The sequence below is a fragment of the Coloeus monedula genome (assembly GCF_965178545.1).
Source record: "Coloeus monedula genome assembly, chromosome: 1".
Classification (NCBI taxonomy): Eukaryota; Metazoa; Chordata; class Aves; order Passeriformes; family Corvidae; genus Coloeus; species Coloeus monedula.
The window spans coordinates 114,561,254-114,587,075 of NC_138781.1; positions in this window are offsets into that span (position 1 = coordinate 114,561,254).

Genomic DNA, 25,822 nt, shown 5'->3' on the forward strand with positions numbered 1-25,822 from the left:
GAAGGCCTAATTCACTATGACTGCTGGTATTCTTAATAGATAGTCTAAGAAGTGAGTGTCATGTGAGTCAGAGCCCACGCACGGGTGAGCAAAGATTTTGCAGTCATAATGAAATGCAACAGGATGGTGTTGGTAGGTTGGCTGTTCAGATGTGGGTAGATCTCTAAAGATTACTTCAAGATTCATTCTAATTATCTGTCCAGTGTTGAAATGTCTCCAGAGAACCAAAAGCAAGTGATTTGTAGGTGTTAAGTGCATGGAACTGCAATGCAAATGCACTCAATCTGTGTTACAATCATTTTCCCTTTCTACACGAATAAGAAGAACTGAAAATGGGAAAATAGGGCACATTAACAAGTTTGGGTTTGGAGATTAGAATGATCTCTAAAGCTTCATAGTGCGATAACAAAAAATATCACTAACAACTTACCATTATAGCACATCTGTATCTTGATTCACTAAGGAACTTTATCAGATCCTTATTTCGGTAACCAAACAATATTATTTGTGCACCTTGTTATTCTGGTGCTGCTCTTTGCCTCCTGTGCTACTTACAACCCAAGCAGTAAAGCTAGAAATTGTGTATTTGGAAAAATTGAATCTCTGAGTCACTCCAAGGTACTAAAGCAAATTAAATGACAATTGGAAGAGCTAAATTTTTTTTCACATGACTGAATAGTTTCTTACAGAATAAATACAAGGCTGTTTGAGTGGAAAAAACCCTGATTGCCAAAAGACAGGAGAAAAGCTGTTCTATTTTACATATAAATGAAACAGAGTAAATAAAAAAATTGTATTTAAGTCACAGAAACAAATTGAAATCTGGTTGAAAAAAATACAAACAAACATAACCAACAAAACCCTCAAAAGAAACTTTTGTTCTAAATAACCTGTGTCCTGTTCAGTTTGTTACAGTGAAGGATTCTGTATAAAGACCATGTAATATGTATCCAATCAAACTTCTTCTGAAATTAATAGAAAGATTCCCAGTTTGACTTGTTTTTGTTTAAGACTATATCTTTAGGGTTTTAGCCAAGGCCTTATTCAAACTCTTCTAAAGAGAGTTATAATCTGCTTTACCTACCTGGTCTTTACATTACATCTTCTAAAATACTGAGGTGATCTAAAATAGGAAGTGGAGAAATTACATTTCTACATGTCATAAATGTTTTATCTGTGATATGTATTTTACTCCTACCAACACTTTTTTTCCTTGACATTGATTGAGATCTTATTTCTACACTATTTAATAAGTTTTTATCCAACACCTGTAGCAAATCAGTTACAACATGCTGCCATTTTCCCGGGAACAGTGCATTTGTCTCAGAGCATCTTTATGACAGTTACATGTTTCTTTTGATCCATAACAGTAATGTTAGGAACATTCAAGTGTATTATTGTGTTTGTGCAGAGCCAAGTTGCAAGACTGATGCAGAGCTATGTGCTTCTCTTTTACATTTTTTTCTTTTTGTGTTGAGGGTCATGTCCAGCTGAGTTTTTGTGATTATGATTACATTATCAGTATGCTGTAATTCTCCATTGATTTGAAAAGTTAGCAACATAGTGAGTGATTTAGAAGGAAGAAGAAGGAGGTGATCCATTACTTCCCAGGCAGAGCAGTTCTCCTGAAGTAATTCTTTTTTTTTTTTTTCCAAATTTCCACCATGTCACGTACCTTTTCAATCATGTTTTGCTGAATATATATCAAGTCATATGACACAAAATACAAGCTAATGTGACAATTCATGGGGTAGCAGAATAAAACTTCCCAGAGTTTTGAGTAAAAGCTTTTTAACTTTTAATACACTCCCCAAAACAAAGGCTGGTCAAAACCACCTTGACATAGTCTAGATCTGATGCACATATAAACTTTTTGCAAAAATTGCAAAGTTTCACTTGTCAGCTCTTGCACACTTTTTCATTGGAACTTTATCCCCCTCTCATACTGTAAGATATTTACCTTTCATTAAAAAGTACAAATGGAAGATTTAATCTTCCAGTTTTAAAGCGGTACTGCAGAAATCATTTTCTCATTCTGCCAGAATTTGTATTTAGATTCAACAGTCAGTGAAATGAATCCAGAGCTTCCGCATCTCCAAATAGCATTTCCTATTGCTATTAAGGCTCTTACTGTTTGTAGGGCAAATTTTTTATTTCACCTGCACTTTTGAAAGGATCTTTGGCTTCTATAAGGTGATATTTTGAAAGAGATTTTTTTATAATTAATTTAATTATGTCTTCTTAACATATATTGAAATGGTAGAGACCAAACTGTAATCAACCTGTGAATACATTTTATTCCAACTTCACAGAGGGTCCAAGATGCTTGCCATTGCCATTCCTATGTTTTTTCTAGGAAACAGCTACAGATTTGTCACACTTCTCAGGCAGAAGGCAGTATTTTCCTCTTTTCTGTAATACTTGTATACTTCCCTACTTCTGAAGATACAACTTCCTCCTGAAATAGCTTTAATTAAAGTTATCTAGAAGATGTCAGCAAAAGTAAACTAAGGAGACTTGAGCTAAACTAATGCATTTTTATAAACTGATGATGATGAGAAGAAGTTTATGAGAAAACAAAAGCTTAAGTCTTTTTTGAAGCATGCTGAATGAGAACAAGCTAAAAGTCCTTTCACAAATGTGGTTCCTCCGACTTGTTCACATGAGGCATCTGAAATTTCTTTTTCAACCCCCTCAATCATGGAAGGTCTAGATTAGATATTAGGAAAATATCTTAATTGGAAAGGTATTCAGGAATTGGAACAGACTGCCCAGGGAAGTATAGAATCACCATCCCTGGAAGTACTCAAAAAAACATGTGGATGTGGCAAATGGTTGGACTCATTAGTGTCTGAATTCCCTTCAGCCAGTCAGAACACTAGATATCATGTATTTCCCGCACAGATCTGATTTTTCAATACAATTAAAATAAGCCAAAATAACCCCCAAACCCTTCTCTCCCCTTCTTGCCCACCAAGTCTGGATGCTTCAGTGAGCTAATTATTATTATGTTTAAAATAGAAGGCCAGATGTTTCCATTTTTATGAACTGTCTTGCTGCTGCTACTCAAGGCGTGTAATCTTCAAAGCTCTTTCCCTATGAGATCAAAATGACCAATTTTCACTCTTCAAAAGTTGTAGAGCCTGCAACTTGTTGGGTTTTGAAACAGAAAAGAATCAGTGTCTGACAAAGTGTTTTGACCATCTGTAACAATGGATATAAAGAATGTAGGCTGGGTGGGGAGATAAATATGGCTACTTAGGTTTAGGCTGAGCACTTGGGCCATGAAGCTTGAAGAAATCCAATTTTTCAGTTCATCTCTTCCGATTATTCAAAGGTCTCCCAGCTCTGCAATCTCTTTGGTTCATACTCCAGTTAAACTAAAAAATGCAGAGGCCAGAACCCAAAACAGGAGTTAGAGAAAATGTTTATCAAAGCAGTCCATGTTCTCAGGCATTGGCTTTGACTGCACTCCTCTCCAGTGATTTTAATCTGTAATCTGCAGTGGCATATTAGGTGCTCCTACAGAAGCGACACAGTGAAAATGCCATACTGAAATACTTTATGTACATCTGTATGCTTCTGAAGCCTATCCATTGGAAACACATAAATTAGATTTCTTGTCTGTGTCAAGCATTAATGTAGGAACAGGCAATAAAGCTATATTAAGAAAACTTGGGGATGGTTATGTTAATCAATAGGTGCCACAAGTTTAGACATCAGTATTGCTCCCTGTGTAGCTGTGTTTTTCCAGCTTTGCAGCCTATGATATCAAGACAAAACCATTTTTAAAACACTCCCACAATCAAGGAAAAAGGCAGAGAGAAAAGGCAGCCTCCACAATTTCAAGCTGGGGTGTAAGTCCCTTTTGGGATACTACTGGACCATCTCTGCACCTATATGACTCTTCATAGTGCACAGCTGTTTCTTTAAATTTCCTGATTAGGTTTTTTAATATATCGTAAGGCCTGATTATTCTCCAATGAAATCAGTGAAAATATTGATATTGATTCCACTGGAGACATGTCAAGCTCATACACAGTTTCTCCTTCAAGTCCTAGAGAAATTTAATTAAAGGGCAAGTTAGCAGCAAGGAAATTTGAGAGGAAAAGCAGACTTGATGAGCTTACAGATGGAGATCAAATGGGTTTGCACCAATAGCACAATAATTTCTACAAGTAAATTATAATATACTTCCTACATTCAGCTCTGGGGCTGATGATGGCACCTTTTTGCCTTCCTGGATGTGAACTTTGCAATCAATGCTCTGTGTGTAAGAGTAAAAATATTTCATGGTAATACCTCAATATAATGTTAATTTCTACTGATTTGCTTAGTTTTGGTGAGACTTTAAAATCTTACAAAATAAAGTTGTTAGAAACTTTTATTAGCTTTTACAGGACCTAATAAACTGCTTGGCTTTTATTTTTTGTTTTTTAAAAAGGGTGTTTTTTGCATTTCTATATTTCACTTAAATGCAACAAGGTAAGCTTACTTCTTCGCAATTCAACTTGCTACGTATCAGCCTGTGAATTCAAACAGCAGGAGTAGCAATGCTGTTAGAAATAGTTACACAAATTCTTTCTGTGAAGGAGGTATTTTCAACACAGATTTAATGAAATGCCTACTTTGAACTGGGATTTGCAAGGATTGTGCAAATGGCTTGAGCAACCTTCATCTGCACACTGTTATGCTTGCTAGGCTTGTAGGTGACTTGCCTGTTAGCATATGTGTGTGTAGCTTTAAGTGTACAGGGGTAATTTAGCAGGCAAAGAATTTTAAAATGCAAGTGCTTATCTAACGGGCAGGCAGAACTGCCCTGTTAACACGTCTGGTAGAACTGCTGCTTTGAGATGTGACGTGGAGATGGATGAGCTCCAGAGTAACCCCACTTCCCACAGGCTGCACAAACCAGCAGGACTGCCTGCCAAGCCCACTAGGTTCATTAAGCTCAGTAGAACCCTGCAGGAAAAAACAATTTTAAAAATAGTTTTCAAAGGCTCCCTGGGTTTAAAAGTTCTGGATCCTTTTCCATTGCACCATGCAGAGAAATCTTTGCTTCTAAAGCACAATTTACATCCCCTGAATAAAGAGAGAGAAAATACCTTTTTGGTCTATTTGATACACATGACCTGGCACTTCTGTTGGAAGTAATTTACCCTATTTTTCAGCTTTGGTCACCTAATCCTTGATGGGAGACTTATGAGTGACTGAAAGGTGGTCACTTTGTTGAAAAAATCTCTTTCCCTCTGCAGTTCCAGAAATGCTTCATTTCCACATCTTAAAATGCCAGGCTGGATTTCCAGGGGTATACTTTCTCACCACAATATTTTTGGAGGTGCTGAGAGCTCAGGATTTTATTGTTGTTGATGCTGTGGTGTTGGGGATGGGAAAGAGGCTATCAGCCTGGTGCCAGGAAAACACATCTCTCTTCAAATTCACAAAATGTGTCATCTAAGGTATGCAGATATTTTCTGCTTTCTTATTCTATTATCCACATTGACTACTAAATTCTTCCCCTACAATGAGGTAAATATTTAGACTTTCTTAGACTAAGTATGGATGTGATCTTGTGCTGAGTACCCTTTTAGTTTTACTTCCAGGAGAATGCAATTCTATAAATTGCCCAGCTTCTTCACAGCAAAGTAAAATGTCATTGAACACCTCAGGTAATGAAAGATTAAAATCTTATTAATAGTTCTAGACCTCACTCTCAATACTACATTGACAGTCTGTGCTATAGGAATTGTTCATGCATATCAGAAAATTGATGGCTGAAATTTTTTAAATACACAGGTTCTGCTAAAACTCAGTCAATAATATTCCAGTGTGTAAATTAAGTATTTTAATAATGGGGTGTAGTTGTATGCTGGTATGCTGTTGCTAACCACCCCCCACTTATTTCTTTCAAAAAAACGATCTTTTGTGGTATCTTTTAGAAGATGGTTTATTTTCTTCTTAGTATTTGAGTTTGCTAAATAGGGAAAAAGATGATTTTTAAAATCTTATTTAAGATAAAGTTTTCCTCTAATACATTGCACATTCATAAAAGTTATGTGATGCAAGTTTTTATGAACTTCAGTGAAAAATGTATGTCCAGCCAATGAAACACTATGGAAGTAATGGAAATAACAAACTGAGATGACCTATGACACAGCTGTCATATGAAATCATAAAACCTGATAATCTGAGGGGTTTAAAGAAATTTTTTAAAATACATGTAGGACAATATTGAGCCTTGTCATGCAACAGAGATCCTTGGGTTTATTGACCTCAGGAGCAGGAAAAGGAGCTGTTGACCAGAAGTACCAGATACAGGGTTTAGAAAATTGCACACTTGTAAATGTCAGTCCTTTACTCTAAGTTTCTGTGAACAACTGTGAGTAAAAAGATTGGTTCTTCGAAAGTTAATTTGGTTTTAAGAGAAAGAAAGAAAGAAAGAAAGAAAGAAAGAAAGAAAGAAAGAAAGAAAGAAAGAAAGAAAGAAAGAAAGAAAGAAAGAAAGAAAGAAAGAAAGAAAGAAAGAAAGAAAGAAAGAAAGAAAGAAAGAAAGAAAAGAAAGAAAAGAAAGAAAGAAAGAAAAGAAAGAAAGAAAGAAAAAGAAAAGAAAGAAATAAAGAGAATGAGCTACTTTCAGGCAAGTATAACTATTAAAACCCTAAATTTATAGAAAAAAAAATTAAAAATTAAGAGTATATGTAAAAGAACAAGTCGCTCGTGAAAAATACGACTCATATTTTGCAGCACTACTGGAAGCTTCTGACATGTTGTAATGATGACTCTGGCAGAAGAAAATGCATAGGACAGAACAGAATGGATGTTCAAAGCTGTGTGTGGGAAATGAATCATGTGATGCCCATTAGTGTCACTGAGAATTTTGCTGTAAAAGCCCCATGCATTTTTGAAAGTGTACTTATCAATTTTTAATACAACACTTATAAGCAAAATTTAGCACAGGCACAGGGAATCTATGCTAATTCTCTGTACCTTCTCTGTCCTTACGCTTTTGTTAGTAGGAATTAAGGCTTCAACACCAGGCCAGATCTTTTGTCTCATCAAGCTTGTTTAAGGTTGATGGATTTGTCTGAACTTTGGATACTTTAAAATAGGATTGAATGACAGAACAAGTGTGTGCTAGCAAAGTTATTGTTTCATCCCTGGGAGCTTCTGCTAAAATATCAAATTTTAAAAGTGTTCCTGTCTTACAAAAGAGTTTGACAGCTGTCAGGTCAGACACTGAGAGTGCGAGGAGTGAAATCAAAGCTATCTTCCTGTTCTTCTTTCTCCATGGATTCTGTCTGACTAAGTGACTACCTAGATAGGCAAGCAGTACACAGAAGAATCTCTTCTTGTAGCATGTATTTTTAGTCAAAGTGAAGAAATAATTGGACTTTCAGAATTCTCAGTTTTGTGCTATAAACCAAATCCCACTTCTTAGCTCAGCATGATGTGAGGGACAATGTCATCTTAGGTAAGCACAAGTCTTCACCAAACTCCATGAAATCTGATACTTACATTTGTGAAGTGTATACCCCACTGGAATCACCTGAGCTTGTTAAGGATGACACGATTTACTGACATGCTGCACCTTGCAGGATTAAAGTCAGTTTATAGGTAAAAAATTGGATGAGATACATTCCTCTTTATTGACAGGAAAGGAAGTGTTTAAGCAGACTGGAAGGACTAAGAGATATGGGGCTGACAAAGCTTGAATTAATTAACTTGCCCTACTGGAAAGAAGAGGGGGAGAAGGCAACAACCATGAGAGAAGGGTTTATCTTCCAGATTTGGAGCATGGGAGTGATCCAAAAAGAAAAAAGGTATCAACAACGGTCTCTCATTAAATAGACAAAACCAATATTATATCACCTGTAAAGGCCAAGGAAGGTAAAAGACTGAAGATAAAGAGTCCTGTTAAAAGAATTAACATTATGATTTCTCAGGAAGGATTCCTTGGAACTGCCAGTATTATGCTCTGTCCCTGGAATTGTTCAAGACAAGGCTGGATGGGCCAACCCCATAGCAGCAGGGTTGGAACTGGATGGTCTGTAAAGGTTCTGTTCAACTCAAACCATTCTGTGATTCTCTGACTGGGAGAGGACACTGATAACAAGTTGTTTCCTGTGTACCAAGATAAAGCCAGGCATATGAAATTACTTCTACTAGTCGAACTGTGGAGGAAATTTTTTTACTTATGGCCCGTTGTGAAGTAGCTCAGATGAGAACTAACAATGAACAGATTTGACACTAGAGGAAGAATTTCTGTCAGATGCCTTTGCTGTAGAGAAGAAGGTTGGAGGGATTCAAATCTGATTAAATCTACTTTAATATTCAATGAAAAACCAATTATTTTCTACCAGCAAGAAGGGAATACCAAAAAAAAAAAAAAAAAAAAAAAAAGAGGAAGCTGTGTATGTTTTATTTACCCAGGATATTTTATTCTGAAGAGCACAATGGGCTTAATAATTTTCATTCAACTCTGGCAGAAAGGATAAATATAAAAATATTGCAATTAATTATGAAAGAAATTAATACTGTATATTGATGAAATATAAATAAATATAAACTGAATGCAATGGTGACTGTAAGCAGAAAAAGTTGCTGTTATGGTGAGTAGAAAGTTTAGTGTTGAACAGAAAATTTGTTCAGTCTTTAAAGTTATAAAATCAGTCTTAAAATCGCGAAAGAATAAGGATACCACACAAAGACACCATATAATCATTGAGATCCTGGGCTACATGTCAGAGGCTGTTGGAAAGATACAGACTTAAAAATTAATAGATGATTTTCAATTTCTTGAGAAACAAAGACCACCAGTCTTCTGCCTGAAGGATTAAGGGAGAGAAGCAATGGTCTTTTAGAGTTGATACAACCAATAACACAAAGGGACTAAAACAGCTGGGAAAGTGGGGCTCTGAGTGTGAACCAATGTGACACCACGTAAGTTCATCTGCTGCAGCCATTCTCAAAAGGTAAGTGGTTCTATGACATCTGGGAAAATTAAAAAAAAATAAATAAAGGCTGCAAGAAGATCCATCAAAAGTAAAACTGAGCAGGAGTCGTCACATGCAGAAAACTGTGCACAGTATGAAGAGAGGATTGATAACAGCATGATTAGCACAGAGAAATTTTTCATGGAACAAGTGGAAAGCACTGCAGCTGAAGATGAATGGGTTACTATGAAAACAAATGGAGCATTTATTAAATAAGTCAGAAACAGGTGCAGTGGAAAGTATGGTAGTCAAAACCACAATTAGCATTGGCAAAAGAGCCAGACACACTATTTAAGATACTCTGAATAGAAGAATAGCTTCTGCCCCAAAGCCAAACACATCAGGCAGAGGTGCCAATAGGTAATAAACTGGGAAGGCAAGACAAGAGAAGGATGTCTTTCAAGTGTATTAGAAGGAGGAAGAAAGCACAAATGAATCAAAATGTGTCAGATCTTCCAACTCACCAGGAATGACACTGAACTGAAATAGTTAAGAAAATGTTAGGAGATCTCTTCCAGGGAAAACAAAGATTCCTAAAAAAGCAGTGAATTGAGCCCAAAAAAATCCCAGTTATCCCAAATTATTCCTATCCTTAGGATTATAGAGTAGGATTACAGTTATGAGAGTGTAGTGGTTTGGTCCAAAATAGTCATTAATTACTTATTTACCTTCTGTGAGATAAGAATTAGGAGAAAGCAAAGCAGGCACAAAACCTAAAAGAATATAATGAAGTTTATTAACAGACCTAAAAGAAAGGAAAAAAATCAGACCAAATCTTCAGAACACTTTTCCTCCCCCCACCTTTCTCTCTTCTCCCACTGACAACATGAAAAGACAACCCTTGAGATTTTCAGTCAGTTTACCACTTCTATAATAACCTTGTTCAGTTCACTTAGGGAGAGGAGTCTCTCTTGCTCATGCTATGGAGACATCTAGACAAGAAGTTCTCTCACGGCTTCAGTATCACAGTGAGAAAGATGCCCAGGTTGGTTCTCTGCTCACATGTGAGAGTCCCTTCCCCCAAATTACGGCTTTCTCCACAACCGTTTTCAAGGGTCCAATTTTGAGCTACTGGAGTACTAGTTTAAGGTTGAGCTGTTCAGAAACAAAAGTTCTCTTCACCCATCTCTGGGAGCATCTTCATCTCTAGGAACAGAGACCCTCCCCCTTCCCTGGGAGCAAAGGGTCCTCATCATTTTCATCTCTAGGAATAGAGGCTCTCCTCCTCCCCCAGGAGCAAAGGGGCCTCATCAAATTACAGCTACTGTGATTTGCTTGTTTCAGCACAAGTACTTCTGCTCACAATTACAGTTTGAACGCTCCAACCCCCCATGCTTTCATGAAATTACAGCGCGTACTCTGATATATCACAGTCCATCACCACCATAGCTTTACAATAGAATTTCAACTTCTAAGCTTGAAGCATCTCCTCTTTCTCCTCCCTCAGGGTTTCAGCTCTTCCTTCTTCACTGACTTTGGTATCTTTATGGTGTTGACTCAGGTGATAACTGATGTCTGCAGGCTTCATCTGTTCTGGAGAAAATTTACAGCACTAAAAGGGTTAATCTCACCTGGGCCTCGCAGCTGGAGTTCGCTTATCTCTGTTGGTCACATCATCTTTGCCGGACGAGTCCCGACCACACCAGGGGCTGCCTGCACGGAGCAGGGCTGGGGGGAGCCGTGGATGGAACAGGGCCACACGGCTCCAGGATGGCTGTGTCCCAGCCCGGCCCGAGCAGTGCCAGGACCCTCTGGGCCACACGGGCCACCCGGGCCACCAACCCGCCCCCCCCAGTTACTTGTCCAAAGGCCAGAAGCAAGAGAGAGCTTTCCGAGGATTTGTTCACTCTTAAATGTGGACCACAGAGGCGTGTCAAGCTCTTTAAGTGGCTTAAAAAGTTGCCAATATTCAGACTAGCCAGTTGATAGGTTCTGTCAAGTCACAGAAGAAGCTGTAAGCACCTCTTTGCAAGAGAATCACTTCCGTAGCTACGCTAAACCATTACAAGTAGGAAAGAGAGAGAACACAAAAATGAACACAAGTAAGGCCTGAGAGTAGGAAGACGTTTGGCCAACAAACTGTCAATATCCCTTTCTTTTAGGAAAAAAGGAAGTAGGCTTAATTTATTTATGTCAGAAAAAAAAAGCCAACCCCAACAATAAAAGACAACCAGAAAATCCAAGCAGTTCTGAAAACTCCTAGAACTCCAAAGCTATAAAATTAATTGGAATTGTGTCCCACATTATCTGAGGAAGATGGTCAACCAGACCAGAGGCTGCCTGCAGAGGGAATAAGCAAAAAAAGTTAAAATATCCATAGAAGGTAGGCTGACCTACCCTCAAGGCTGATGAAATGGAGAGGGTAAAATGATGCTTCGCAGACATGTTCAGCAAATGTGTGATTCAAATCTTATTACAGAGTTGAAAGAACTTCTTTCTTTAATCCCAAGAAACACAGTAAAACTTCAGAATATCTTGCCATCAAACATTTTTCCTTTCTGAAGTCTTCAACAACATTTCTTTAGCTGTTCTTTACAGAAACTCTTAATCTATTTTTTTTCTCACTTATTATAGTATTTTTTATATGACAGCAGCTTCTGTTAGTCATCAAATCCAGATAATCCAGATTAAAATTGATATTTTTGTATTGCATTTTATGTTTGTATCAATGCTGACTCAGGATGCTCATTAAAATTTTTAAATCAGCACTTTTTTTAAAGAAAAAATAGCATGTAATTCCTTAAAAAAGTATGTAGGTATATTTGAAAATATGTATAATTACTAAAGTTTTAAGGAAAAATACTTTCTCTGCAGTCAGGTCAGAAGATAAAATAGGTATATTGTATGATGTTGACAAAATAAGTGGCAAAATTTGAAGGAGCACATCACAAATGTCATAAGCCCTGATTTAAAACTATCATATTAAAACTCTTATTTTAGCAAGAATACTCTTAAGATTCTATTTATTTTACCTTTTTTTTTTCAGCATTAAGACTTTGGATGGAGGACTTATAATGAAAAGGTTTTTCCAGGAATTCAATGAATAGAAAAGTATCAAAATGATAATATCATATTAAACATTGATATGAAATGTATTTCCAGAGTCAAAAGCATACAACCTGAGTCTTCAGGCTAGGGTCAGTAAATTTTTCTGACAATTTTCAAGGCTGATTTAATGTTCTTATAAGAAGGAATAACAATGAATGTTTGTGTTAACATCTAATACAACTCTAAGCACGTCTATTTGTGAGGTGAGAAGCTTCCATAAGCTTCAGCAAACTCAAACAGTTGACTTTATCTGTTTATGTAGTCAACAGTAAGCTCTATTCCCTTCCTTCCTGCTAAACGTGACTACTAATTGCTTTCTGAAAATTTACACATTGTCAGAAGTTGTATGAGACCGAAGATGGAGCAATTATTTTCTACAGGTTATTTTTGAAGAAACCTTACAAAGAAATGTCACCCATTAAAGCAGCACAGAAAATATTCTCAGAACCACAGGGACTGCTGAAAAAAACTCCTGAAAGGCACACAGTTATGTCAAGCCAGAAGCTCAAAGGCTTTGGATAATATTTAAAAAGGAGAAAGAAGCAAATAAAAAGCTTTTGGGACTCTTTGAATACACATATGAGAGACACAGTGACCACATAAAATGCTATTTATAAAAGTAGATTCATCTTATGAATGAGCTGGTCAAACTGTGGTATGTGGTACTGAAGTTATGCTAAAGAGCCATTTGCTATTTTAACACCATAATTTATTGTGAGCCCATAATCCATTCTTAATCCATTCTGAGACCAATAAAAATGAGTAACAGAACCTGAACAAGAAAGCACCAGTAGGAATTTATGAGTCAAGTATCCTCAGCCTACAGAACCCACTGCAGTTCTGCAATAGGTTTTTGTGGTCCCCACAACATACTGGGGCACCCACAGGGAGAGATTAGAGCAGATGCTGGGTGATGTAATCCAGAAGAAAAAACAAGTCAACAGGATTAAGTGGAAACACAGTTTCATAACTGTTTTGGAAGAAAAAAAATGTCCTTTATCCAAATAAAAATTATATATCCAAATAGCTTCCCTGTTCTAGGGAAGACAGAAAATCTCTGTCAAGAGAAACCCTTACATAGTCAAAGAATAGAGGTGGTTATTTTGAACCAAATCTAATCTCTTGTATCTTATTTCATTATCACATAAAAATATTATTATAATTTTAATTAAAATTATTTAATTATCACATAAAATTAAAATTGCTATTGATATTTAAAAAGAAGACCAGGGACTTGCTTAGATTATTTTCTAAGAATTTATATAGTATCCATTCTGAATTTCCATCTGAACCACAACTGCAAAATAAAAGACCATTTGTGTGCACCTCATGCATGTGTTTTCAAAGGCAATTTCAGTGCATTATGTGAACAAGAAGTCCTGCAGTTCCCCAGGTTTCTTATGTTGCCAACAGAGCAAAATGTATTGAAAAGAGATGTGAATCATGACTCCCTGGTGAATGACATTCAAACACTAGCACCATTTATGAAATGATGACTGTAAGTTTCAACACTTTTTTAACCACAGGAACCTGGCCTTTTTCACATTCATAAATGTGTAGCATGTCCTTACCATTAATATTTCACAAAGAGGGATTTTTCATTCAAACATACTCATTCTGATTTTGAAGGAAGATGGGCGTTTAAAATTTCAGACAGTGAAACAAAACTTAAAATATTTAATCAATTGATCTCAAATGTTTATTTTGCTGTATTTAAAGAATTCAGTGGACAATTCATCAGGGAGAAAAGTGTTGATCCTTGTGATAACATTCCCATAGCTGAAAATATCCTCCATCTTTGCTTACATCTTAATTGAATAAATAGAGGGTTCAAATGCAGATGGGCTAAGAAAAGCAGTGGGTCAAGTAAATAATGAAGAGTATTTATCCATGGAATTACTGTGAATGGAAAACAACAGAATGAGAATTTATGTTTTGTGTTTCACATCACTTTTCACACTACACACATAAAGGTAAGAGGTGAGGGAAAATGCTTTATGTCCAGTAATGCCTTTCTCAGTCAAACAATTTCCAGACTAAATTAGAAGTCACACTTCAAGTTTCATAGGTATAAATAAAAGGTAGGTCTAACGATCTTATAAAATACAACTAAAAAAAAAGTACAAGTGACTGGAATTGGTGTTACTGTAATTGTGATGAAATCTTGTTTTTTGTTCTGAAGTTATTTGGCAGTGTGCATAAACTTCACTAAGAGTTCCACCCCGTTTCCTTTGGGGACCACCTGCAGCCTGCAAAAAGAGCATTAACAAATTAGTACTGTTCCAGGAAGTCTCAGCCAAAAGTCCAACAACAGAGAACTTTATAAAAAATTTTTAGGGCTGAAGCATCATAGCATAGGTCTGGAAGAAAATCAGGGGGGTTGGTGGTGATGCTGGCAATTGGACTGGTGCTTTGTGTTTTTCTTCTTGCCCTTCAAGAGGTAGAAACCTTTCACTGACCCCAACCTGACCAAGAAGGCCAGTGGTATCCTGACATGAATTAGAAACAACATTGCCAGAAGACTGAGGAAGTGAACCTTTCCTTCTGCTGTTGAGGCCTCACCTGGAGTATTGTGTCCAGTTCTGGGTTTCTCAGTATGAGACATGGAGTTTCTTGATCCTCCAACACAGGTATACAAAGATATACAAAGAGACTGAAGCACTTCATTTATGAGGAAAATCTGAGGGAACTTGTCCTGTTTAGCCTGGAGAAGACTGAGAGAAGAGGATGGAGGAAGACTCTTCTCAGTGGTGCCAAGCAATAGGACAGTGGGCAACAGGCAGAAAATGATGCTCAGGAAGTTCCACCTGAATATGAGGACGAACTTCTTTACTGTGCTGGTGACAGTGCACTGGAACAAACTGACCAGAGAAGTTGTGAAGTCTTGCTTGCTGGAGATATTCAAAAGCTCCCTGGACAAAATCCTGAGTATGCTCTATGGGATTTTGCATGAGCAGGATGTTGGACCAGATGACCTCCAGTGGTCCCTTCCAACCTTACCTGTTCTGGGATTCTGTGAATTCTATGACTGTCATATACGCAAATCCCTTTAAACTTAAATGTCAGCTAGAAGGCTGACAGGATATTGAAAGCACTTTGACCTGGGATGGGAATTAGGTAACTGTCTAACAATGTTTTTTTAAAGCCTGTCACTAGACTTCATTCAAACTGTTCTCTTTCCCAAGGCACTAGTGGAGCTGCAGAGGGGTAAATAAACATAAAAGAGAAATGGCTTGCTTCATTATAAAATATGGCACAGCCTGGCAGGATAATGAATATGTTATTGTTTCATCAAGAACAACCAAATGTACCTGATTTAAAGGGGATGGAGGGGAATAGGGGAAGAAGCAGCTTCTTATAATATTAAGCCCATGAGAGTTTTTCCTTGTAAAAGTCATTTCTTCATTAAAACTGTAATTGAAATGGGACGTGCTGTTCAACAAGTTCAGTGTTTTATATATGCCATAGAAATCCCACGACGTGTCTAAAAATGAAATTCATATTAATCACTGACGTCCTAATCCTCCTGATATAAGATCTGTATTCAGGGATATGTTCTCTTCTGAAACACCAGAATCAATTCTGAAAATGAGATTTTAGATTAGCTCTTTAGATAGTCTACTCATAGGCTCATCCATATGAAATTTGTTATATGCTTTCACAGCATCTGGGGATAAAGAGCTTCTCACAGTGCACGCATTTGTCATACATGGTTAGAAACCTAAGGTACCATTCATACACTTCACTTTGTAGTTCTTCTGAAAACATCAATCACAATCTGCCACCCTTTCCTACAGTGATTGGACAAGTCGCTGTTCTGAACACAGCATAAACCTCAAGGTCATTTTTCCCTAATTATTTCGGTCTACACTAGAAACTTCATAAAAACTTCATGAAAAGGCTTGTGAAAAAGACAGGCTCTTAAAAAGAGACATTTTACTATCTGACATCTTTACTTCCTATGCATTGCTCTTTATTTGTTCTTTTGACTGCATTTTACAGCAAGGTGCAGATTCCAGTTTGCATTAGAATTCCAACAAAACTACCATGTATATGTGTTTCACTATAAGCAGTAAAGCCTACCTTATTTTCTAATTCCTTTCTCTTTCAGTCCACATTCTTCTGAAAGGAATTTTTGATAAAGAGTTTCTCCTCACAATTCACAGTGACAATACAGGTAATAGGAATGTGTAATGTGTGAAAGGGTCTTCCACTAGGTAGTCTGCAATACTGGGGGAACATTTCAAATACATGCAAGGGACAGTTAAACCAATGAATTTGGTTTCTTTTTAAAGGAACAAGTTAGGGTAGTAAAATACAAATCTTTCAATCCATAAAAACCCATGAGGTATAGTTTACTGGACAGAAAATTCATAGCATTCCAAAGTTCTTAAAGTCATGTCAAAATAATTCTGTCCGAGTTTTACAAAGCTGAAATAGGTATAATAGCATTTCTGTTGCTATTTTCATATTTCTTTTGAAAGTAAATTTTTCTGCACTCTTTGCAGAAAAAGCAGAAATGTGAATAATATAATGCAAATGTACTTCCAAGATGCTTTAGCACCTTCAGTATTACATTTGCAAAATCTCTATTGTCTTAATCACTTTCTTTATAGACTTGCAAAACCCACAAAATTCCATGCTTTTCACAAATATAAAAAACTAATCAAATACAAAACCACACCATGCACTGTATGGATCTCATCTTGTTCATAGTTTAACGGAACAGCTTGAACAAATATCAGCCCCATTTTGGCAGGATTTAGAAGCTAACACTGTCATGCATCTTTTTGGAAACTTAATAGCATGTGGATTTACAGATATTCCAGGTAAACTGCCAATATCTGGGAATAAAGAGATTTTTCTTTGTTAAATATAATAGACACTATGTACAAGTATAGTCTTTACATCCCTCCAGAGAAACAAATTAGAGAAAGTTTACTTATTCCACAAAACTGAGGTTTCTCTAATAAATTTCAAAGTACTTTTTATTCTTCAGCTGCCTTCAGTTCATTATAAAATTATAACTTATTATTATGAGGTCTTTACCTGGATGCAATGAATCCTTGAACTGGAGATAAAACTGGAACCTCAGATTTTAACCCCCCCCCAAAAAACCTCAAATAAAAACAAACAAAAAAAACCCACCAAACAAAATTCCACTAGCCAAATTACTTTAATTTCTTTTTCTTTTCCTTTACTGAAAATTATGGTTGCATTCCTCAATTTTGCATCATTTCTCAGGAACAGTGGCTAGAAATTTTCGGGAGATCTATTTGTTTGCGTAAGAGGTAGTACATGCTAAACAGAGTGTCTCCTACATATTCCTACCATCAAGAAATCTTTCATTTCGGGCTTGCAAAAAAAGCAATATACTATTATTTCTGGGTGGTCTCTCTAAAATGAGAACAGAAAGATACACAGTAAAAAAAAAAATAGATCTCCTCATCTCCAGGGTGATTTCAGAGAAGCATGGTGGACATTTATAAGTCAAAAACGTTTATACCAGCAAAAAGCCATCTTTTGCCCCATGCTGGTCAATTCAAAGAACAATGCAGCAATGTCAGTTTATTCTACGCCACAAAATCCAAGCTAAAAGTCTATTAAACCATGAATTTCCTTCTCTCCACATAGCTAAGTTAATTTATCCTGAATTTCTGAGAAATTATACTCTGTCATTCTACCTTCCTTTTCCATTTACATCATCATGGATATTTAGCACCTCCACAGCAGAGTGTCACAAGGTATAAAAGCAGAAAGTAAGCATAGCATAGAGAAGGGAACTGAGTTAAACAGAAGGCCAGAGCTTTATTGAGGGACTAGCAATCCATCTTGCTTCACAAACCACAGCCAGGGGTAGATATTTTTCTCTTGGAAAGACATGTGTATGTGTCTGAAATAACTCATTCGAAAGCTGCTCCCCCTGAACTAATCTTAATTGGAAAAGGGCATTGTTCAGTCTGCTTCCACACAAAACACACCAACAGAATCTCTCTCGATTCAGGCTGCTTTTGCCATCTCTTGGTCTTTATTTCAGTTTTGTCTGTGGAAGAGTCTTCCTAAAAGAAATGCATTCAAGTGCATACTTAAGTTTTCACACCCTCTTAAACCATAATGGGAAAGCTTAAAATTAAGCTCTAAAGGTCAGATTTTCAAAGGAATCAATATGAGTTAGGCATCTCACCTTATTAAGCATTATTTGAAAATTCCATCTGTGCATTTTGGCAGCTAATTTTTTATCTGTGAGGATCTAGACCTAATTACTTTCCTGCTCATAGATGACCTCAAAAAGTCTAGTGGTTAATTGTTTTCCTGATTTAGGGCATGAGCACTGTGACCCCTACATGATACTGAAACATTCTAGCAGAGTTAAGGACACTTTTGTGGATTTATGATGCTTAAAATGTAAATGTCAAATCTATTACAGAGATCTAGGGGCTGCAAAGAGGGTAAATAGTCATAGCTCCTTCAGTTATGGTAGAAATGCATTGATTTTCATGAGCTAAAGGTCTGATTCAAATCCTTTAAAGCTGAATTAGTTGTCATTGTATTTGCTAGCTGTAAGAATGTCACAGAACTGGCTATGCAACTGCAGCACATCTCGACATTTAGCTTTTGCCAGAAGTGTTGCTCTTAAAAAATACGCATGCATGGTAGACCTGCTTCCCTGATGATTGACTCATGTGAAATAAGACATTCTGAAGGCAGGGGAAGGAACAGGAGGGACATCAACAATCATAATTTCACAAGGAAGAGAAGCAACTGAGTTAAAATAGCCTCTCCTTAGCTGCGGAGAGGGAATACTAATTCAACTGACTATAATCTAGCTGCTGCACTTTCAGCACAAGACATGTTGTGTGATGACTTTACATAGATATGCAAATGCAAAAATGTCCCCAGGCTTTCTGTATGCAGCTCTGAATTCTGTTGGAAGTGGTTGGTTTGTTCGTAAGCTGTGATGGTGTCCTCTCTTCATGCTTTCCTCTCTTGGGAAGAGGCAGTCTGGGTTTTCATGATGCTTTTACATCTGCACAGCTTGAGTGGAACCTGATTCTTCAGACCCATCAGTATGTAAGGAGCCGAGAGGATCCAGTAATCTATACAATAGGTAGCTGAGCACTGTGTGAAGTCAGGAGACCTTAAAAAAAAATAAAAATGTGTGTTACCCTATATGGTAAAAATGAATGTACATCTCTGTGAACCCAGGAAGTACATACTACCACCAAAAGCCTTTGCAGTGGTGACCATGTGCAAAAAATAAAAAGGGGGGTGCTTGCCAAGTGAAGCTGTTGAAGTCTAACATAAGGTGATTGAATCCCTAAAGGATGTAGAGCTCTTAGTTTTATACCGCCTTATCCACATCCTCAGAAAATTAAGTAAGAGATCATGGAAGCAGAGGTGGACTCTCAGTCATACAGCCTCTCCTGGCAGAGACCTGGCCAATGATATAGAACCAGCCCTTAAAAATCACCTCCCATCCCAACGCTGTCTCTGAAGAACACATACAGTAAGTTGTTTATCACTGCATGCTAAGCCAACTCTTCATTTCTTCCACTTGGTTCAAATGCAGTCATTGCCATCCTTAGAGGGGGAGTGAGTGCACAGGTGAAACCTTTAGCACTATGCCCCTCCCCTGCCTCAAAAAGTCACACAGGACCACTCAGGGTAGCTACTTTTAGAAGAACTGTTTTCTTAACAATCCATTCTCTTATTAAAAGACTAATTAAAGTCTTTTACATCAAAAGTCTTTAAAAATTTAAACAAAAATAAACCTTTTTCTCTTCTTGTTAAGATAGCAGTGACTGCACAACTGAGCACTTCTCTGGCGGGTTACAATTTTAATTCTGAGAAACTGTGTGACAATTAATGACAATAAAATGAAAAGAACACTAGCACATTTATACAATTATGAACAAAGAATAACAGAGAAGCTTTAAAGAATCAGTAATGCAGCCAAATAGGTTGAAGAAAATATTTACACATCAAAAGGAATTATCTAAGTTTTCAAGATACTCTGCAGACCCAGTATAAAAGAAACAAATGTAAATTCCCCTCTAATATACTCTGCTTAAGATAATAGAAGAGTAATCAAGAACATGAACCTCGCTGGGTGATCTGGTATATTGGAAATACAAAATTAACCACATGAAATCATGAGGTAGAGCATGTGAAAATTCTCAGCAGCTTCTTCCTTCTATTTACAAACTTCTTACAGCTTGGTCACTTCTTCAGCTCCTTCAAAATGAAAATTATTCAAAATATCAGCTTTTCCTTTTGAAAGATATTGCCACAAAAGGCTTCAAACCAACTTACAAACCAGAAGGCAAACGATGCTTCTCCAAATATATCATTAAATATGAAAACCACTGAGACTTCTATAAGCTCCTTTTTCATAGTAGGAAAAAAAGAGATCATTTGTTCATTATGATTCTTACAGGGTTTGTAATTAGAAGAGCTGCCTGAAGTCAGCAAAGCAGTGAAGGAAATATGCCTAGTATTGCAGGACTTTAATGGAAGTATTCATACCTCTTGCTCTTTCCCTAGAAAATCGTATGAAAGAGAGCAGAAGAAAAAAGATTTGGGCAGCTGAGTCAATCTCCATGCTAGACTGATCCCATGGCTCAGTCTCAGCCTTTATGTTCTCTTTTTTTTTTTTTAAGACTGTTCATTAGGTCTGTTAAAACTCTTTGCTTCAAGGGAATGTTCTCATTTACTTCCAAGAAGCTAGGGATTTACGTGAAAAAATATTCACAAAAGCATTCTGATCTGAATGCTAAACATGCCTATAGTTATTCTAGGTATTAATATTTTAACATTCTTTTTCATAGTAAAGTATTAATTAATTAGTTCCTTGACAAGATTTTCGATGATAATGGTGATATGTCTGGTTCCAACTGATGCAGTAAGACATTGTTAGTCTCCATTATGAAGATCTGGGGTTCGTTAGGGTTTTTTTCCCTATTTCACTTCTGCAATATTCAGCCAGGTTGTTGATAGAACATATTCAGCTGCTAAAAGAAGGCATTTTCCTGGGTCGTCTTGATGCCATGAAGATTTTTGCCTTTTCTCTTATACCCCTGTTATACCTCTTTACAGCTTTTGTATTCCTAGTGCTTTTTGCCTACATTCTTGGACTTGTTTGTTAAGCTAAGAGACTAAACATTTTAGAAGCTTCGTAGCTAGGAATCAGTGAGCCCCAGACCCCAAGGTCCTCTCCAGAACATATTCTGTAAACCAAGATAGAACCATCGAGGGGAAGGTTCCTTGGGGAGGGGGGGCTCACTTGAACCTCTCATTGGGGACTCTTTGATAGATATGCTAATTAGTAAAGCCTATAATGTTATACCCAATGTTGGGGGGGATATACGGGAAGAAGAGAGACACAGAGACACAGAGATAGACTCGGTGGGGTGCATCACGATGCATATGACCTGGACGTGTACACCTAAGGATCCTTAAAATAAATACCAAGGTAAAATCCCTTTTCCCCTTCTAACTGTGTATGCCTCTTGATTTTAAGACCAGGAAAAGGCATCAGTCTAAGCAGCATCACTATCAGCATAATAGGGCCGGCCCAGTGCTTTGGCATACAAATGCGTCATGTTTCATTTCGGAAAACATGCAAGAAAAGTACTAATAATGCCCTGCAGAAACACATAATGTGATTTTTATGAATCACACCTACCAACTTATTGCAAGTTTGTAGCAGATGGATTTCTGTTTAGGTTTCAGCTAATTTAGGAACCTCTTTACACTAAGAGATGTCCATTTAAAGCCTGATGAAAAATACATGGAATGATGAAGTGCCAGGTAATACCAACAGCACTTGTAATTTGTCAAATATTTCAGATGACTCAGAAGCAAGACCTTTACAGAAAGTGCCATCTTTCGGCTTAAGAAATTTTACATTACTTTTCTGTTTTACAAGCTTCCCTGCTGGTTGCACCATTAACCAAAGATAAATTCCTAAAGTCTTACCCTAGAGGTGCCTGTTGTCCTCCCCACAGAAGGACAAAATTTTTTTCAATAAAGGGACTCAGTACAGATTGCAGATGGATAGATAAGCAATATCATCTTTATTCCAAGAAAAATGAGTATGAAAAAAATCAAGTAAGTTATCCATTTTGAGTTGGTGGTGTCCTTTCAAAGCTCAGGACCAAATCAGCTTAAAAGTATTTTAAAATTACTGTATGCTTCCAGGGTTTCCACATGGTATTTGCAAGAGCATTTACCAGTTTTCTAATTGTAGTAAATTTAGCAGCTTTTTTTTTTTTTTTTTTTTTTGTCTTCTTACCTCACATCATAAAGAAACTTTCTATTTTTAACTTTGGATAATTTCTCATCTAGTCTGGCTTTTCATATGCACTCCTATTTTAATCTATTACTCTGATACCTTCTAAATTACTATTAAATCCCAAAATGCAATTCACATACTTCTAAGTAAATTACTTGCCTTAAAAATACAGATTTCCCTTGGTGTTTCAACACAGGAGCATCTCAAATGTATAAAGATGACAAAGAATTCCAGTGCCCAAATTACCAGACTACAGGTGATATGCACAGCATTAAAAGCCTTGAATTTGTAGTTATATTTTACTCTGAATAGAGCAATAAAAACTGGCTGGCATCATCAAGCCTGAGAGTTATTGTGAGCATGAAGTGAGTTTTGAAACCTCGAGATAGAGGGTAACCACAATTCCATTAAACTAGGGAATTGAGTCAAAGACGTTCCCATTACTACTGCACTGATACAACAAAATGAAATATGGAGCTATTTCCACATATCTCTGCCATGATGAATGACAATATAAACGCAGATGCACCTAGAAAAACACAAAGTGTTTGAGTTATATGCTGGATAGAAGTTATGGGAAAACTCTGATTCTTTTAGATAAGAAGTTTAAAAAATAAGAAATAGAGAAGTAATTATTCACCAGAATGTTCTTAATAAATTCCAAGGGATAGTAGATTGAAGCTGAAGATGTGTATTGCTCTACAAAGACTCATAGTACAGATAAAGAAGTCTGGGTGAAATTGCAGTAAGTCATTGACTTAACCATTTCACTTCCCAACTGGAATTGGTTAAGCATTCTCAATATACCAAAGAATGCCCTATTAAAACTTAGCTATTACATTTATTCAGGAGACTGGTTATGCAGATTAATGTTGATTAGTTTAAGAACAGAAAAAATGGCACAAAAGCTCAAGTTAATTTAATGTTAAACATGAAAAATTGAGCTCTCTGAGGGAAATGAGCTTTTAAAGAAAGAGATTTCTCCTCAGGCATTAGCTTGGCCATATTGCAAGCAATATCGTATTAAGATTGCATTTATGATATTAAAAAAAAATCTAAAGCAATTTGAATTTAATTTGAAACATAAGAAATAAAGCCCGTCACATTACTATTCATTGATTCATTGATTTTAATGCCTGAAGAAAAATTTCCAATCACTTGTACTAACATCACTGGACACAGAACTGTGCACAATAATTTCTGCATCAAGTTTGTAATTTATAATAGTGCATTATAGGTATTATTCTGTATAAATCCGTGTTATTCTGTGTCTTCCAAAAGGACCTCTAAAGTTCTCAAATGATGAAGCTGTATTCCAAATTATTAATGTGATCCTATTATTATTATTCATGCAGCACTCAGAGGCCTGGGCTGAACTCATAACTTGACTGTGGTCTGCACAGTGCAAACATGTTCCATAAAACCAATTTCTCTTTCAAACAGAAGATTGGTATCCAGTGACAGACAAAATAGAGGCATATGATATGTCTGAAGGTCAGAGGCAGAACTGGAGACCAGTTCTTGTGTCCTAGATACAGAATTACACTGCCATGAAGCAGAGTCATCTTCTCTCAAACGTTATCCATGTTTTTTTCAACTTATTGACTCTTCAGGGCATTTTTCCATGCACTGAATGTTTGTTGCTGTTAACTTTTATCTCTCCCAAAAATTGTTGTTGTGGTTCCATTTTTTAAAAGAATAATGAAAATATAAAAATCTGCAAATTATGGGCAGTCTGAAATGGCAGGCTGGACAAATGCTACCCTCAAAGGCACATTTATGAGAGACCCTGCCTCCCCTATTAATACTGCTTGGTGAGCTCTGTTCCAATGGTGACAGAAAAGTGCAGTGTGGCACTTTTTGTGCCTTCATCAGATTTGTGGTTGTATCAATTACTATTGCAGTAGTAGCTGACAAATTAACTATACTGGTTTTTTTCTTGTCCTCAGTGTTATTGCTCTGCCTATTTCACACTATCTTTCAACTAAATGTTCAAAATCTTGAGTATCATACATCCACTTCATGAATCAGTCATCCTGAACCAGCCTGCAACAGTTCTCTCAACAAGAAATAGTTCAGCCTAAGTTGTATTTTTATAACAAAAAAAAATCATTAATAAATCATTATATACACTGAGCAAGAAATAAAAGGAGAGAAGAATAATCACATTTGTTTCAATTATTCATATTTGTATGACATGAAAAGATTGTGCACTGCTGAAACACAATAAGGCCTGAGAAAAGGCAGCCTAATGCAAAGGCAGCAGGTTTCCAATCAGGAGAGTACATCCAGATCTCACTGTTGGCTACAGACACAAGTTATGCCAGTTTTGTTTCTGTACATCTGTGACAACTGCCACTGTGTGCAGTATGTGTGCACCTATGTGGTTCCCTCTGGAGCCATGTGTTTGGGGACACATGAGTAAAAAGACAAGGAGTAATGGCTTAAAACTGAAAAAGAGCAGTTCTAGATTAGGTATTAGGAAGAAATTCTTTTACTGTGAGGGTGGTGAGATGCTGAAACAGGTTGTCCAGAGAAGCTGTGGATGCCCCAGCCCTGGAAGTGTTCAAGGCTTGTCTGGCTGGAGCTCTGAGCAAGTGGAAGGTGTTCCTGCCCATGATGGGGAGTTGGGACTAGATGACCTTTAAGGCTCCTTCCAAACTAAACCTTTCCATGATTCTATGAAAGGTGAGCAAAAGAATGCTAAAATTGCAACAGAAATCTGTACTTCGACATTTCTAAGGAACAGCACATAAGAGACTATTGTAAAGAGGTAAAAAAATTATTTAATGATGAATTATATTAATAATCACAGGAAAATGAAAAATGAACTTTCTATATTTCAGACTATCAAATGTGTGACCATGGTAGAGTAAAACTAGGTAATATGTCACACTGAATTATTTTGTTATTATTAGAAAAGAGAACAGAAATGTATTATTACCTAATATAGACTCAGTGAATGCTTAAGGTATATACAAATTAATTTTAAAGGCCTAGAGGTTAGTAAGTAAGTAAAAGAATTTGCAGAAATTGTGTATTTTGTCAAAATAAGTCTGCAGAAATACTATGAACAATTCAAGGCAGGTAATGTGGTTCTAAATTTAGGAAACTTGGGGGGTGGAGGGCACTTCATGAAGTATATTTGTGTATGTATGTTTATGCCAACAAGTTCTGTGCATGTATGTGTGTGTGTGTGGACACACTATAGAGATGAGTGATTTCAGTTTTCTTCTTAGTATACAAACTATATTTGCAAAGAGTGATCAATTCAGATACAAGGTTCATTTATCCATAGTACTAACACAAAAGTTGCTAATTTCTTCAGTTTCTAGCATAATGAAATTCTGAGCCTGGAACTTCCATAGTCTCAATTCTAATGGAAAATGGATGTTCAGTTCTGGGGTAAAGTTGAGGCTCTGAAATCAGGGGGCCTAAGACTTCATTACTTGTATTCAGGTCTACCTCAGGCTGGTATTTTACAGCA